Raw genomic sequence first — 18,285 nt, 5'->3', positions numbered from 1 at the left:
ATTGAATTTAAACTCAAATATACCATCAATAACTCTACAAGGCTATAGTACCATAGTTTTGGCATACAACAATGATGTGGCCATGGTAACATCTGACCCTGAGGCAGCCATTAAAATAATAGAAGCAGAAGCACTGATCTTTGGGGAATTTCCGGGTACTCCCTGAATAAGGAAAAAACTCACATAATTGTCAACAAATTTACTGTGATAAACGATAATAGAGTAGTAGAGAGTGCATAGTACTTGGGGGTCACAATTAGAGTGGATCTTGATGCTTTGGTCAGCGAGAACCTATATCCAGTTGCGCAAAAAACAAACATTTAATTACATAGGCTGGATAATCTGCATTTAACGCCAGTAGGCCAATACAATTTTATTAAAATGATATATTTTCCAAAAGTTTTATATCTAATGAGAGCCATACCACATGTTTTCCCCAACTTCTGGTTTAAAAAATTAAAAAATGTATTCTCACAATTTATCTGGTTGTACTCCCTACCAAGAAGAGCAAACACGTTTTTAATACTCCTGTATTATTGGGCCACATGTCTGGTGCAATATTCAATTTTACTTTAGGTCCATCCTGGAGGGGGGACAGTGAGCTGCCCCTCCACTTATGAATTATTGATTGGGGTAGAGGCCTTGGGATGTTTGTGGCATCGACTAGAGCTAGGGTATTACAAAAGGGTCAGATTCAAGACTCTGCTGACTGATTTTCAGACCTGGACCCCTATTCGACGACTACTAGGGATTGAAAAATTGAATTTCTATACACCTCTCCACAGCAATGAAAATCTTCCTGGGATCTTTGATGATCATTGTATGATAAACTGGTGGCCGAAGGGGATTGTTTAAGTAGGCTGTTTTTACACACCCTGGGGCTTTAGATCCTTTGAAGATCTCAAAAGGAAGTTTAACCTCACGCATACAGAGTGTTTTAAGTTTCTTCAAATCAGGGACTTCCTTATGAACAAGGAGAAACGAACAGGTGGAGGCACTAGGAATGAGGTAATTACTGCAGGAGACTCTCACCTGTATTGGCACTGTATATAATTTTTTTGAAGATTGATGATATGGCCAAAATATCGGGAAAATGGCAAAGCAAGTTAAATATCACTGAGAACTCATTCCAGCAAGCTTTTTTAGTGGCTCAGGATGTCCTGATGTCCGCTAAACTACAGGTTCAGTTCTAGAAAACATGCTTTTTTTATACTATATACCAGATCGAATTGACAAATAGGGTACTGGGAAGAGACCCGATGCCCGCGGTGTTCCCTATTCAAGGCCGATCTAGTCCATGTATGTGCAACTTGTAATGCTCTTATGGGGGTGATCAGACAGATTGAGGAATTCTCAACAGATAAATTAAAATTAGAAACAACTATGACTGCAGTACATGAGTTCCAAATTTTGTTTTCGTCAAGGAGATTTGGAATATGGATTTAATGGCAGTCGATAGACTCGAGTCAAAACTAGTAGTATTATAGATGATCTGTTTTAGTGACTGCACTTCCTTTTCATAAACCATTTTTTGAAGATTATTAAAAGAATCACAAATCTAAATGTTATTTATATTTTTAATTTCTTTCTTCAGCATCCAAGGCGAAGAAGAGGGACGATTCGGAGGGTCCGGAGCAAGCTGATCAGCTGGTGCCGACCACCAGCACGGCTGCCGAGGGCTCTGCTGATCCCAGTAAGTCCTTTTATGATTGTTGTGGACTTCTTAGGGTGGAAGCATAGAATTGTGGGGTATTTATTGGTCTATTGGAATGTTGATGCTATCAATCGTGCTTTGGGAAGATTCAGATAGCTGGCCCAAGTAATCTAGAATTTAAAATGAAAATCACCAAGTATGTTTGTTCAGAAGGCTTTCCTTTTCCTGCTTATGTCTGGCTCTAACACAGTTTAGTTCACGAGACAGTGGTCATGGTCATCATGGACCCCCAATGTAGTGTGCTGCAGACCCGTTCATTTATATTTACAGTATACCAGCAATTTCCAATGACAGTGCAGCAATGCTGGAAAGAAAGTATGAGGTCCCAAGCCTATTGCATTTGCCATCCAACACCATATATATTTCATTGACCATTATTCCACACCTGGCTTGTCTAACTTTGTGAACCAACCAATCAATTTCCCAGACTGATATTTGGAAGATACTGACATGCTAACTGAGCTGCAGAGCTACATTGCTGTTGCTTTGGGGTTGTGTATCTGGGATCTAAATGATGTGTAATGTTTTATTCTACCCATACAGTACATCGGTGATGCTGGCTCCAGTGCCGCTGCAGGAGGAGAGGGAGACGGGTCAGTTGGAGGGGGAGAAGCAGCAGCAGGGATGGGCACTGGTAAGTCACATATTTCTTGCAATTACTATGCTCACTACCTATTGCCATGAAGTCGCTCATCGTCATAAAAAATGACTGTGAGGTGAACCCCTCCCAGCTTGACCAGCCACAGCGGGGGTTGAGTTATTATTACGGCCTCTTCTATCTGCAATGCACAAAATCTCACATAATGAGCTTTGATGGCTTGAGGGAGACATGAAAGAATGGAAGGTAGCTTAAAAGAAAGGAAATTGTATATGAGTGAAAGGGTGGGTGGGTGAAAGGGTGCGTTGTGAATGGGTGAACGGATGGTTTGAAGAAAGGGTTGCTATGTATTGAATGGGTGGAGAATGTATTTGAAAATTTGTTGAAAGACTGCATGGTAGAAAGTAACGCTTAATCATGGTGGCTATAGGTGAATTAGAATGAAGGATTGTTTGGATGAATAAGCAAGGCAGCTCTTCACTTCTCATGAGGAGCGTGCTGCTGCTCACCCACTCTGCTTACTTGGTTCATGTAGGGTTATCACTATCATTCAAAGCTATGATACTTCTAAGTGGGAGTTATATATTTATTTTATTCTTTGTTCTATTTCCTTGACTTGATGTATTTTTTAAGTGAGCCAGATCTTTCCTACCTATCATTCATCAGACCCCCCCTCCCTGCCCATGGCATTTTTTGCAACTATGACCGAAGTGCAGTATGGGGCAATCAATTTGTGACTGCAGTGTTGGCTGTGTACTGTGCTTCTGCTTCAGTTAATGCGGCCTTCATAATGTTTTCAAGGCATTGCAAACTGAACACACAAGGGTGCCGATCACGATCCGGTAAAAACCGGGTACGAACCGTCGGACGGAGCATATTCTCCGTCCGACGCGTACCCGGTCGTCAAAATGTACAAACAAGGAATTACGATTCGCACGGGTACACCATCACCGTACGATTCGTAAAAAAGCCCGACCGAACAAAAAAACCCTACCAATGCCATCCGGGAAAGCGCCGACCTGACGTCGGGACGCTCGCAGCCAGCCATTCACGACCCAGGAATTACGATTCGCACCGACGTCATCCCGCACGGTGAATATTTTCCGGCACCCAAAAACTGCCGGGAAATCAGGACGACGCGAACAAGGACCACCAGTACGCGACGGACAGACAGGACGACGCGAACAAGGAGGACCAGTACGCGACGGACACACAGGACGACGCGACCAAGGAGGACCCGTACGCGACAGGACGACGCGATCAAGGAGGACCCGTACGCGACAGGACGACGCGATCAAGGAGTACCAGTACGCGACGGACACACATGGACCCGAACCTACGAGTCATCCCTGCCCTCATAGCAGTCCACCTCCTCTACAGGTTACGACGCAGACGCCGCAGAAGGTCAGAATAACTAAGGGAGGGGGGTAAGTGGGGTGGGGTGGGGGTGGCAGGACCAGGGCAGGCCACAAAACAACCACATAAGTCACACACCACACATGGCCTGGTCATACCTGACTCCCATGCCCTGGTCACCACGAGGGGGTGGGGGCGTGTCCTGATAAGCCAGCGACCGCCACAACGGAAGTCCGTCACCACGCGAACCGGCAACACAACCAGACAGGTACGTCCCGTACCCACGCCTGAAGAGCGTGGGTACAAGTCGTACCACGCCCACACACGTCACCCCAACAATGGCGGGACGGATCGCACCCACGTGGCAAAGGCCTGGGTACGGGCCGCACAAGCATCACATAGCGTGGGGGCGTATATGTACGGACCCTACCCCCACCCTGTATGCAAGGAGCGTACCCCCCACCCCAACAGTGAAAGTACGACCCGTACCCCCACCCGCGTATGCATGGAGCGTACCCCCACCCCAACAGTGTAAGTACGACCCGTACCCTCACCCGCGTATGCAAGGAGCGTACCCCCCACCCCAACAGTGTAAGTACGACCCGTACCCCCACCCGCGTATGCATGGAGCGTACCCCCATGCCAACAGTGTAAGTACGACCCGTACCCCCACCCGCGTATGCATGGAGCGTACCCCCCACCCCAACAGTGTAAGTACGACTCGAACCCTTACCCGCGGACGTACGGACCGTACCCCCACCCCCACCAGTGTAAGTACGACTCCTACCCCCACCCGCGGACTCACGGACCGTACCCCCACCCCAACAGTGTAAGTACGACCCGTACCCTCACCCGCGTATGCAAGGAGCGTACCCCACACCCCAACAGTGTAAGTACGACCCGTACCCTCACCCGCGTATGCAAGGAGCGTACCCCCCACCCCAACAGTGTAAGTACGACCCGTACCCTCACCCGCGTATGCAAGGAGCGTACCCCACACCCCAACAGTGTAAGTACGACCCGTACCCTCACCCGCGTATGCAAGGAGCGTACCCCCCACCCCAACAGTGTAAGTACGACCCGTACCCCCACCCGCGTATGCATGGAGCGTACCCCCCACCCCAACAGTGTAAGTACGACCCGTACCCTCACCCGCGTATGCTAGGAGCGTACCCCCCACCCCAACAGTGTAAGTACGACCCGTACCCCCACCCGCATATGCATGGAGCGTACCCCCCACCCCAACAGTGTAAGTACGACCCGTACCCCCACCCGCATATGCATGGAGCGTACCCACCATGCCAACAGTGTAAGTACGACCCGTACCCCCACCCGCGTATGCAAGGAGCGTACCCCACACCCCAACAGTGTAAGTAGACTCGTACCCTCACCTCGAATGCATTGAGCGTACCCCCACCGTGTATGTTCCAAGCGTACATATCCTGAAATTGGAGGTGTGTGTGCAGAGTCCACCCAGCAGTGCCCTGAGACAGGAGGGGTGGGTGTGGAGTCCTCCCAGCAGTGCCCTGAGCCAGGAGGGGTGTGTGCCTATCACTCCCAGCAGTGCCCTGAGACAGGAGGGGTGGGTGCCTATCACTCCCAGCAGTGCCCTGAGACAGGAGGGGTGTGTGCAGAGTCCTCCCAGCAGTGCCCAGAGACAGGAGGGGTGGGTGCCTATCACTCCCAGCAGTGCCCTGAGACAGGAGGGGTGGGTGCCTATCACTCCCAGCAGTGCCCTGAGACAGGAGGGGTGGGTGTGGAGTCCTCCCAGCAGTGCCCTGAGCCAGGAGGGGTGGGTGTGGAGTCCTCCCAGCAGTGCCCTGAGCCAGGAGGGGTGGGTGCCTATCACTAACAGCAGTGCCCTGAGACAGGAGGGGTGGGTGCCTATCACTCCCAGCAGTGCCCTGAGACAGGAGGGGTGGGTGTGGAGTCCTCCCAGCAGTGCCCTGAGACAGGAGGGGTGGGTGTGGAGTCCTCCCAGCAGTGCCCTGAGCCAGGAGGGGTGTGTGCAGAGTCCTCCCAGCAGTGCCCAGAGACAGGAGGGGTGGGTGCCTATCACTCCCAGCAGTACCCTGAGACAGGAGGGGTGGGTGCCTATCACTCCCAGCAGTGCCCTGAGACAGGAGGGGTGTGTGCAGAGTCCTCCCAGCAGTGTCCAGAGACAGGAGGGGTGGGTGCCTATCACTCCCAGCAGTGCCCTGAGACAGGAGGGGTGTAACACATGTGTGTGAGGCCAGAATTATCCACATGCATACTGCCTACAAGGGAACATGTCCCCATGAACTCATGTCAACAGACTCCACACACAAGTACAGTGATCACCAAGGATGCCACGATTGTTGCAGGTGGAGACATGGCCCTGCATGCATGGCCAAAGTAGAAGGGCTCCGTCACACACACAGCTCATGTAGACACAGCTCTGCGCTAAACATTGGGAACACCCTGCAGGGAAGAAAGCTGGGTACACAGAGGAAGGAATACACCCTGGGACAAGTGCACCATGCAGTAACTGCTTACATGAACAAAGAAAGTTAGCCAACACCTTGTGATGGCACACAGATCCCAGGGTCCCACCAATGAGCAGCACACTACTACATATCCCACACACCCAAACCCTTAAACACCACCCAAAACCATGTAGCAGCCCCACCAACACCAATACCAGCATAGCAGTAGTGTGATAATGAAAACAAAATTAAGCTTTATTCAGCATGAGCACAATGTCCGTGGATCGCAGGCAGTTCAATATTCACAAAGCCCATAGGGCAGTCAATGATTCTCAGCTGGATGGGGGACACAGTGGGATGCGTGTCCCCTACCTTGCCTGCACAGTCAAATGGCATCGTCTTCCACACTGGTGAGGGCATCAGGGGGGGGGAAGCAACAGGCACCGCAGGGACATCAGGGCAAAGGGGCGGCGTTGTGGGTGCAGGGATGGAGGACTCCACCACAGGGGGTGGGTCAGTGCCAAAGGCGGAGGCCAGGATGGCACTACACACCTTTGCAAGGTCCTCCAGGGAGTCCCCTGCACCCGAAGGGACCTCAGGCCCCAAGGAGGGGGGGGGGTCAGAGGGATGGGTCGCAGCGCAACCGGGGGAGGGTGGAGACAGGGGGGGAGACTCAACCACCCTGACCGGGGACCTCCTTGACCGCTTGCGTGGTGGTGTAACTGTGGGGCTCAGGGACAGAGCGGCCATGAAGGAGTCCTTGGGGGAGATGTGGCCAGGAGAGCTGAGGGGAGGGGATTTGGAGGGAGTGGACTGGGTGGAATGCGGACTCCCACTATGGCTGCGTGTCACACGTTTGCCCCCCGACCCAGTGGGTGTGCCTACCTCACCCTGTGTGTGCGTGTCAGGAGGAGTGCGGTGGACCTTCCCTGCTGGTGTGGTGCCCGTGTCTGTTGATGTGGGTGCATGCCGACGTCTGGGTGTACGTGGGACAGGCATAGGAGTGGGAAGTGTGGATGGGGCAGGGGTAGGTGGGGGGAGGTCGCGCTGCAGGAGACCCACTGCTGCAGTCAGTGTGGAGTCTATGGACCTCAGCAAGTTGCGTTGGTCAGCCTGCGATGAATGAATGCCCTCCAAGAATGCCTCGATGTTGGTGAGGGTTTTACCGTGGGCATGGAGGACATTAAGGATCGCAGCCTGACCAACCTGCAGTTGCCGCTGGATGTCCACAGACTCTGCATTGGCGGCAGCAGTGGAGACAGGGGCAGGGGGTGCGGTGCCTGGCAGGAAGGAGACATGCTGTGACCGGGCACGCTGGGAAGGGACACGAGCAAGTGGGAGGCGGCTGATGGGAATTGAGGGGGCGGTGCGAGGTGTTGTTCCGCTGTCAGCTGCTGGTGCAGCCACCGCCCACTCGGAGACATCCTCCTCGGACCTGTCAGCTTCGTATTCTGACGTGCCAGTCGACAGGTCCTCGGCCGCACTATCCTCCACCTCTGTCCCACTCGATGTGCCAGCCCCGATGTCACGGCTGGCACTGGTGCTCGGTCCCTCCGCCTTGCCTGTGTCCATGTCTCCCTCTGTGTCCCCCGACGATGCTGTGGGCAGGGTGGAGAGACAGAAATTAATCAGACAGCTGTACACATCAGTCACATGAGTCCAATCTACATAGGTAACATTGCATAGCCTGAAAAGGAAGATCCCTGACATCTACTAAACAAGGTACCGATGTAGGGCATGAAACACACAGTTGGTTGAGCCACCATGCCACTGCAACACCATGGAGAGCATGAGACAATAGCTCAAGACAGGAAACGTAGTCTGACATAGCACCCAGGCCCTGGGGACAATCCAGCACTGCATCTGCACCACACAGCGTGGGTGAAAATACCGATGACCAGGGACCATATGCACGAACTTGAGACACATGCTGCATAGGTAATGCTGGAAACATGCCCAACATGACTCGGTCACTGCACCTTGCGTGTGTGTCCAGACAAACATCACACACTGCCCAGACCCAGCAAGTAGAAATCAGGATTTTACATATAGGCATTGCCCGCCCCAACCAACCCCTACACGAGGCAAATTGTTGAGACACAGGTGGCACCAACATCTCATAGTCCGGGTGATAAACACAGGGGCAGGCAAAATGCAAGATTGGACGCCAAACAGCCAAGGTGCACCTGTACAAATAATGAGGTACCAGTGCCCATCCTCAGATGAGTATAACAAGACACACAGGCACTGCCAACTGTGAGTATGAAGAAGGACAATCAGGTCAGGCTGCACAGTGGACACCTGTACAAAATAGCACGTCTATATACATGGTGCCAGGGGACAATGGCACAGAGCACAACCTACGCTGTAGACACTGAGAGTGTCCACGTTTATGATGACACACACCACTGAGGAAAAGGTGCTCCAGGGGACAGTAGTGGCCACGCAACCACATGCTACTGAATGGTAATGACTGCAACACACACCACCATCCCTGCACTATGCGTATCGCACACTCATGCACATCATGTCACAGGCCACTACATAGGACATGCGCGCTGTAAGGCATGACACATGAGAGACCAACTCCCATGTCTGGAGTCAGCATCAGTGCCAACTGACATGGAACCCACATGCAGTGCACTTGACAGGGCACAGCCAAGGTCCAAAAAGCTGTTACACACCACCCCCACACATGATGCTACAGGCATTGTTCTCGTGGACAAAGCACCAGCCTACATTACCTTGTGAAGGAGTGACCACACACAGACCAGGGAACACATTGCAAGGAGGGGAAGGGTGGCAGGGGCGCAGCGCTATACTGGGGCAAACAGGATCTGCACAGCACCTTTAAACCCTGCCAGTGAAGTAATGCTACCGTGCCCTTACAAATGCCGGTGACACACAACAAACGCACATGTACCTACCCCCTTCCGGCTGCTGCATCGCCTGTAAGCGCCTCTCCAGGTCTGGAAAGACCACCGGCAGCACACGCCTGTGGAGGTGGCTCAGACGGCGGCGGCCGCGGTTCTTGTGGCTCTCAGGTGAGTCCCCCAGCAGGAGCCGTGCAATCCTCCGCGTCCAGCACCGGATATCCTGCCAGCGTTTCCTCACCTGGGGCAGGCTCCGCCTCCGACCATCCACACCCCTCACGGCACTGACGGCGGTCAGCCAGATCTGCTCCTTGGCAGTGGCGCCTACCTGTGAGGAAGAACAAGTGACACCACATCAATACACCAGCCACATGTCACAGAGAGACATATGAGAACAAATTAGCTGTTTACAACAAGGCATGTCATGCAGCCAACGCATTGCACCTTTGTCATAGGGACATCATCCCCTGGTGAGGGAAAAAGCTGTACGTGCCTTAGTGGGTACACAGGTGGAATGATGGCAATGTCACAATCAGTGATCAAGGCTCACACTGTGCATCACACCCACCCCTCCTGTCTCAGGGCACTGCTGGGAGTGATAGGCACCCACCCCTCCTGTCTCAGGGCACTGCTGGGAGGACTCCACACCCACCCCTCCTGTCTCAGGGCACTGCTGGGAGACATCAGGCTTCCCCCCCCTGGGACCCCCCCTACAGTACATGGCATGTGTGTCACACCAGGACACAATGCCAGAAGTCACAGTCACAACATAGGGACAGTCTGTGCCAGTGGCCTATGCACTCACCTGATACCCTGGTCGCCCATACAGCATGGAGTACTGTGGGAGGATCACATCCAGCAGAGCCATGTTCTCCTCCAGGATGAATGGCTGTGTCCTCTCCACAGCCCTTGACATGGTTCCAGGGAATCAGTAGCAGCAGCTGGGTCGACGAATGCAAAGATGTGCAGGCAAGTACTCCCTCATGGGACCTGGCTGCCTTATATCTGCCTTTCTGCCCTGTCTCATGCACAGGAGTACAGAGTGATTGGTCACTCACATTTGCATCCTATGTTTCCACCAATCCCTTCAAACCCAGAAGTCTGTGGGTTCTCTATCGGTTTCATTCTCCTGCATGATGTCAGACCCACAAACACATTGCAACAATGTAGAAGAATTCCAACTGACTTCTGCTGTGCACCTTCCAGAACAATTTCGGATTTTGAACTTGGTCTCCATGACAACCAGCATGCATGTAGGCCTCAATACTTGTCCCCTATGTAATTTGGAGCATCACACACAGGTACGGTGCGTTTCGGGGCCCTAGGGCACCCCAAATGCGTTGCAACGGCCCGTACACGCATGCCTACGTTCACTATCAGTATGGGTGTCCTCGCGTATGCGTATTGGTAGTGGTACGGCCCGTACACACGCATCTACGCTCACTATCACTATGGGTCTGCACGCGTATGCGTACTCGTAGTGGTACGGACCGTACACACGCATCTACGCTCATTATCACTATGGGTCTGCACGCGTATGCGTACTCGTAGTGGTACGGCCCGTACACACGCATGTCCGCTCACTATCACTACGAGTACGCATACGCGTGCAGACCCATAGTGATAGTGAGCGTAGATGCGTGTGTACGGTCCGTACCACTACGAGTACGCATACGCGTGCAGACCCATAGTGATAGTGAGCGTAGATGCGTGTGTACGGTCCGTACCACTACGAGTACGCATACGAGTGCTGACCCATAGTGATAGTGAGCGTAGATGCGTGTGTACGGTCCGTACCACTACGAGTACGCATACGCGTGCAGACCCATAGTGATAGTGAGCGTAGATGCGTGTGTACGGTCCGTACCACTACGAGTACGCATACGCGTGCAGACCCATAGTGATAGTGAGCGTAGATGCGTGTGTACGGTCCGTACCACTACGAGTACGCATACGCGTGCAGACCCATAGTGATAGTGAGCGTAGATGCGTGTGTACGGCCCGTACCACTACGAGTACGCATACGCGAGGACACACATTGTGACAGGGCCGTACACACGCATCTACGCTCACTATCACTATGGGTCTGCACGCGTATGCGTACTCGTAGTGGTACGGACCGTACAAATGCCTGTACGCTCGCCATCACGATGGGTACACATACGGCAGCACTCCCACAGTGATTTGGGAACGTACACAGGCCCTCTTAGCAGCAGTACGGCGGTTTTTACACATCACAGTGGTGATAGGCGACACACAGGTAGGAATAGGGCGGACATACTTGTCCATGGATGGACATACTTGTCCATGGATGGACATACTTGTCCAGGAATGGACATCAAGGCATCGTCTGTGCATTACTACATGTGTGGGGCACAGGTGTGACAGGCTGTGATGTGGAACATGACTCCTGAGTGGAGAAGGCACCAGATGTATGATGAGATGTGTATAGGTGTACTGTGTGACGGTGCAATGTGTGCCAGCCATGCCCTTGACTCCTTTGACATGTGTGCATGTCGGACTGCACACTTGGGGTAAGCGTCACTGGCATGGCACGGAAACCAACACACGGAAGTGTCCCATGATGCCCGGTACAGGGGTTATGACACCTGACTTGTCACTACCCACAGTGCACAATGTGACTATGTCATTTATGTGTGGGGGATTTACATCAGGTTGATGTTGTAGCACCCTCATAAGCTGCAGCCGTAGCAGCAACCAACATGTGTCTGTGTGTAGATTGTCATTGCACACTGTTCCGCACACCATGCCACATGTGGTATCGGATGTGAGGTGCACATGTATGCATGGGACACGGAGTAGCGTGACAAGGCCATGTCTGCATCCTCACAAGGAATGTGTGGTGAGTCATGACATGTGCACCTTCATGGCAAGGGGTGTGGGCTGTCCTAGTGTAATGTCATGTGACCTGTGGCTCCAGTGTTCCGCGACCAGTCTCTGCAATCGGCATCCTACTTCTGCTGATGTGTGGGTGTATGTCACTCCTGTCTTGCGTCTGGCTGTTCACTTGCACTGGGACACAGCTATTCCCATGGCGTGGCATGGGGAGGTTCTCAATCTCCGTGTGTAGCTGGGTCTTGGAAGGAGTGCCACCTTGCATCCATACGTGTGCTGGCCATGTAGCACATACCTGACTCCCTATGTAGCATGTGTGTATTGCCAGATTAACATGTGCTCAGTAGACATGAGTTGTTGTCGTGGTGCACTCACTCTTCCTTGTCACTTCCAAATTACTGCAGAGCGCCGCTTCTTGCCCGAATAATTCCAGACTTGGCTGCCATGCAGGAGAATGACAGCATCCGGCTCTACCGCTTCACCCAACCGTTGATTCTGGAGTTGACGGCGAGACTGGCACCACACCTGCAACCGCTGCACAGGTATCCTACGGCACTGACACCCCAGCTGAAGGTAATGGCTGCCCTACATTTTCTTGCCACGGGTACCTTTCAAAATACCATAGCTCATGTTGGTGGCATGTCCCAGAGCATGTTCAGCGGTGTGCTGCATGATTTCTTGGAGGCCATGTTGATTCACCTGGATGACTTCATCAAGTTCCCAACCCCTGAACAGATGACTGAGGTCAAGCGTGGATTCTATGCCCTGGGAGGGATGCCCCATGTCATAGGGTCCATAGATGGGACACATGTAGCTTTGGTACCACCACACGCACGGGAGGTGGCGTACCGCAATCGGAAGCGCTACCACTCCATCAATGCCCTTGTGGTGTGTCTCTCCAACATGGTGATTTCACATGTCTGTGCTCGTTTTCCAGGATCAGCACACGATGCCTACATCATGAGGCGTAGCGGGATGCCTGATATGATGATGCAGCTGCGCAACGAACGGGCATGTGTTGTAGGTGGGTACAGTCTGTCTGTCTTCTATTCTGTATCGCCTACCAGCACAACCGCTTCACCACTTCTAACGATGACCATGTGCTTCCCATGTAGGGGACGCTGGCTATCCCAACATGCCATGGCTGATCACACCTCTCCGCAACCCCATCACGCCGGCACAGCTCCGCTACAACACCGCCCATGGCCGGACAAGGCGAGTGATAGAGAGGACGTTTGGCATGCTGAAGAGCCGATTCCGGTGCCTCCACAAGACCGGCGGTGCACTCCCTTATGCCCCGGCAAAGGTCTGCAAGATCTTCATGGTCTGCTGCATGCTGCACAACATGGCAGTTGAAAGAGCTGTGCCACTCATCCTGAATCAACATGACGAGGACCATCCACCCGTGGAGGACGAAGGGCTTGGCAATGGGGCTAGTGATGTGGAGGATGTGGAGCCGCAAGAGGACATCCGGACTCGGCTCATACGCGACTTCTTTGCTTAGTGGTGAGTACCAGTGTCTGAGTGTGCACGCATTGGTCCCCGTGTGGCATGCGTTGTGATGTGTGTCTCCACCTGCATGTATGGCACGTGACTCAGAGGTGTGTGTGGGTGTGTCACTGGAGTGATGGTGCCAGTGATGGTAGTATTTCCCCAGTCATTATAATGACCTAGCATATTGTCATCCATACATGTGTCGAGTAAATGCACATGCAAGTGGCTGTGCATTTTTGTGGCTGACTTCTTGTGTGTCTCTCTTCCCCAGGTACCTGCACATGCCGTCTGCTGGTTGCATTGTTGTGGCACTGCTATTCATCATGGACATGACATCGTGGGCTGACTCAGCGTTACAGGCACGGACACGTTTGGAAGTCTCCATGGGGTAAGGGATGCATCTGGGGTGTATTGGGTGTGGCAGTTGTTCACGATGTATGCACACTGCCCCTGTCGATGTGTTGTTCCTCTGCAGCCATGTCGCATCCCCATGGGACACGACATGCAGCTGTGTACATCTGAATAGATGGTCTGCCTGGTTGACAGGCATCAGTGATGGGATAGGGGATTGTGATGATGGCATCAATGTGTGTGACACTGCCCTTGGCCACATACGGTTAGCATTGGCTGGACATGGTGTGGGACTTCGACATCAGCGGATCTATGGTGTATGGCAGGCTCTCCGTGTGCAGCTGTGGGTATTTCGCTGTTAGCCGACGCTTGTGTGCCACTTCCATGGCAAACACGCATGTGTGCTGCAGAAGGGGGGTGCCAGTGTTGGACCCACATGTTACTCCACATGATGTGTTCATGTGTACTTCGAGTGGCCTCTGCAATCCCGAATACATGTCTAATAAAGGTGTCCCTATGCCTCCAAGGTGCCTCTTCTCAGTCAATGGTGGTGTGTTGCCACGGTGCATCCTGCATGTCTGGCATGGTATTCCCTGATTGTTGCTATGTGTCAATGTGTCGAGTTGCAAGATGCAAGCTGTGTGTGTGGGCTGAGACTGTGTATTGGGCATGATGTCCATGACTGTGTTGGTATTGTGACATGTGCCATCCCCATGCATCCAACGTTGGCCAGGCCCCCATTCTCGGCATCCACCGGACTCCGGCTTGCAGGACATGGTTCTGCCACCTGTGTACACATGCCTGGGTGCCCCCCAGGACACGGGACTGGATCCCTGACCACTGCGCATGACAGTTGCTGTACTCAATGTGTGTGTCAGCACGGTTGTTCGGCAACCCCCTCAGCTGGTTGGGCCCATCACGGGTGTGTATGGTGCTCCATGTCTGTCTTGCCTAATACACTGTGACCCATGTGTCCTGTGCCAGACTCAGGCCCCAGGGTGTGGATGGTTGAAGACAAAAGATGACTCAGGCATGTTTTGACTTTACAAGACACATGTTAGTTAATAATGCTACCAGCAGGCATCTACTCATCATAGTGTGATTTATTAGTGGGGGGGGGGCAAAGTAAGGGTCTTTCCGGGATGTTTGAATCCAAAGTTCAGTAGGGGAGTTGGGGTCCTTGCCATTGGAAATCCTCAGAGTCCATGCCACAGTCTTTGTCAACATTGGTCAGCCAGTGACCAGCAGGGCCATGTGGCAGAGAATGTCTCTTGATGCTGTGATGCTGTTGCTCCAGTGGGCCAGGTGCCAGGCCAGGTGTCCTGGGAGATGGTGATGTAGCAGCCACCCTCACGGTCCTTTCCGTGGACGACCCGGCCTCCTGCGGGGAACCTCACCAGCAGGCCGTGACGACGTCTGGGATGCTCCGTCGGATGTTTCCTCCTCCTCCTCCTGATCCCTCCCTGTGGGTGGTGATGTTCTCCGCCTTCTGGCACAGGGAGGGTCGGCCATGGTGTCGGCCATCCGACGGAGTGTAGCGTGAATCCCCTGGAATGCCGTCACTTGCTCAGCCTGTCTGTCCTCCATCCTCCGTTGGTGTACCAGTAGACAGGCAATTAGCTCCGCATGTTGCTGGGCCTGCTGGGCCTTGATCCCCTCGAGGACGGACACAACCTGGGCCATGCCCGTGGTGTCCTGCCGGTATGAGTCCAGGATGTTACGGACATGGGAAAATACCGGATCCCCAGCCAACTGGTCAGGCTCGCGCCTCCGCCGTCCTCCACTCCCACCACCCCTGCCCACTTGCACCTGGCCTGCACTTGTGGGCACATGGGGTCTCCGGGACCCCTGAGGGGTGGCATTGGCGTTGTCGCCTGCCTCCTCCTGGGTGCCCGGGACACCGTGTCCCTCCTGGCGAGCCTGGCTGCATTGTGGTGTTGGGGCAGGGATCCTGGGTGTCTCCTGGGATGTGGCAGGAGTGGGGGTGGTGGTTGGCACAGTTGTACCTGACGCAGGTGCTGCAGGCGGTTGGACACCAGAGGGGCCAGGTTGGTCGGGGTCGTCCGCAGAGTGGTGAGAGTGGTCGCTGCCGGTGGGATCGGGCTCCTGCAGATCCAGGTCCTGTGAGTGTTCCCCCCCAGTGTTGGGGGGTGCACCACGACGTTGACCTGTGTGTGAGAGAGACAATGTTAATTTTTGTCCATGCAACATCCATGTTTCATCATTTTCACAGTTGGCACATTTCCTCTTGGAATTAGGATTTGTCTTGCATTCCACTCACAGTGCACTTGTGCATGGGTGTGTCCCTTGGGCACCACTTTGGCCCCTTTAACTATGTGTGGCACAGTCTTACTTGCTGCGTCAAGTGTGACTGCAGTCAGCAGTGGAGTGGGCAGGTGTGGCGAGCCATGCACTGTACATGTGCACATGGAGTGGATCCACACACTTATATGATCCAGGTAGCTGTCCTTGTGCTCGTGAACAGGTTGTGACATGGCCATGTGTTTTGCCATGGTGAAGAGGGGGGCTTCTGGCACTGGCCACCCTTGTCTACATGCACGCAGTCTACCTGCTGACGAGCAGACATTCACACACGCAACACGGCTGATTGGCTCTCCCTGTGTCTCGCTCCCTCTGTGTCCCCCTCTCCCTCCCTCTCTGTCCCCCTCTCCCTCCATCTCTGTCCCCCTCTCCCTCCCTCTCTGTCCCCCTCTCCCTCCATCTCTGTCCCCCTCTCCCTCCCTCTCTGTCCCCCTCTCCCTCCCTCCGTGTGTCAGCCTCCTCCCTCTGTCCATCTCCCTCCCTCTCTGTCCCCCTCTCCCTCCATCTCTGTCCCCCTCTCCCTCCATCTCTGTCCCCCTCTCCCTCCATCTCTGTCCCCCTCTCCCTCCCTCTCTGTCCCCCTCTCCCTACATCTCTGTCCCCCTCTCCCTCCATCTCTGTCCCCCTCTCCCTCCCTCTCTGTCCCCCTCTCCCTCCCTCTCAGTCCCCCTCTCCCTCCCTCCGTGTGTCATCCTCCTCCCTCTGTCCGTCTCCCTCCCTCTCTGTCCTCCTCTCCCTCCCTCCGTGTGTCACCCTCTGTCACCTCTGCCCAGCTTCCTGGGCACACACTGTTAGCAGATCTTTGAGTGGCCCTTGGATTGTTGATGTGAGTTTGTTTCTGATCTCCAGGCACCCATTGGGTGTAGTGTCTGTGTCTGTGCGCTGCTGCTGTGGTGGTGTGTGCTGCCACTCGTTCACAATGTTGGCTGTTCATTAGCTGCTGTCATGTGCAAAACAGTGCCTTCACCCCCATGTGTTGATGCAAGGCGTCCGCCATTTGCTGGCAAGTCATTCCTGTGTTGGGACACACTGTTTGTCTGGCTGTGACCTAGGCCATATGGGTAGAGTGGATTGTTGTCTGCTTCTGAGTTGCACTATGTGCTTTTTTGGGCCCAGCCTGCCGCCATCCGGGTTACCGTGTCATGTGTTGTTGTCTTCTGTGGCCTGTGACTTGACATTGTCCAGCTGGGTGCATGGGGCATGGTGGCAGCAGTGGCATGTGCGTGCTCATGGAGTGTGGTTGAGTCATGCGATGGCTTGTGGTGGTTGCGTGCCTGTTGGTGATTTTGGTTGTGGATGCCGTTCCCCCCTTGTGAGGTGCGATGTTTGTGTACTCACCCGGGTCTCGGAGTCCTTCTAATCCTTCGACTGCCTCCACCGGCAGTATGGCCATCACCCTCTCCTCCCAGGGATGGTAGTGTACGGGTCTGCGGGAGGGCCCTCCTCCGGTGGCGTTGGCCTGGTCGTGTTCATCCTGCCTCTTGGCTCGGACCCTCCTCCGCAGATCGTACCACCTGTTCTGGCATTCCTGCTTGGTCCGTCTGGTGTCCGCAACAGCATTCACAGCATCGACGATGGTCTGCCACATGGCAGTTTTTGCTGCCAGGCTGGTGCTTCTGACCAATGTTCCAAAGATCTGTGGCTCGACTCTGAGGATTTGATCAACAAGGACCTCCAATTCTCGGATACTGAACTTTGGATTCTTGGTGGTGGGCATGGTGAGGGGTGTGGGTGGGGATGGTGGGGGGGGTGTGTGGATGTTGGGGGGTGTGTGGATGGTTGTGTGTGTGTGTGTGTGAATGTGATGAGGGGGTGTTTGTGAGGGTGGTTGTGTGAAGGTGTGCAAGTGTAAGATGTGGTGTAGCTTGTAGTGTGGTTCTGTGGTGTCTGGCAGCAGTGAGTCTGTTGCAAAGGCTCATGGTTTGTGTGTGTGGGCCCTTTATATTGGTCCATTGGTGGGTGTGGCTGTGTTTGAATCTTGGGTGGGTTGGTTATAAGGAGTGGTGGTGTATTTGGCCTCTGTTTGTTTTTGGCAGTTGCAGGTCAGTGAATGTGTTGTTTTAGTGGTTGTTGGACATGTTTAGTGGCTTTGTGCCATTCGAATGGTGTATTCTTGTGTTGTTTTGTTTAGTCCTGGTTGTGTACGTGCGTTTTGAGCGTGTGTACGGTGTGTACATGGGCCATTTGGTTGTACGGTGCTGTCCTTGTGTGTGGGTTGGTACGACTCGTACATGCGGTGGTGATGTTGGGGCCTGGGGTGCGCTCCGTACTTAG

Source organism: Triturus cristatus, chromosome 10 (genome assembly GCF_964204655.1).
Source record: "Triturus cristatus chromosome 10, aTriCri1.1, whole genome shotgun sequence".
NCBI classification, from domain to species: Eukaryota; Metazoa; Chordata; class Amphibia; order Caudata; family Salamandridae; genus Triturus; species Triturus cristatus.
This window is presented reverse-complemented; position numbering follows the sequence as displayed.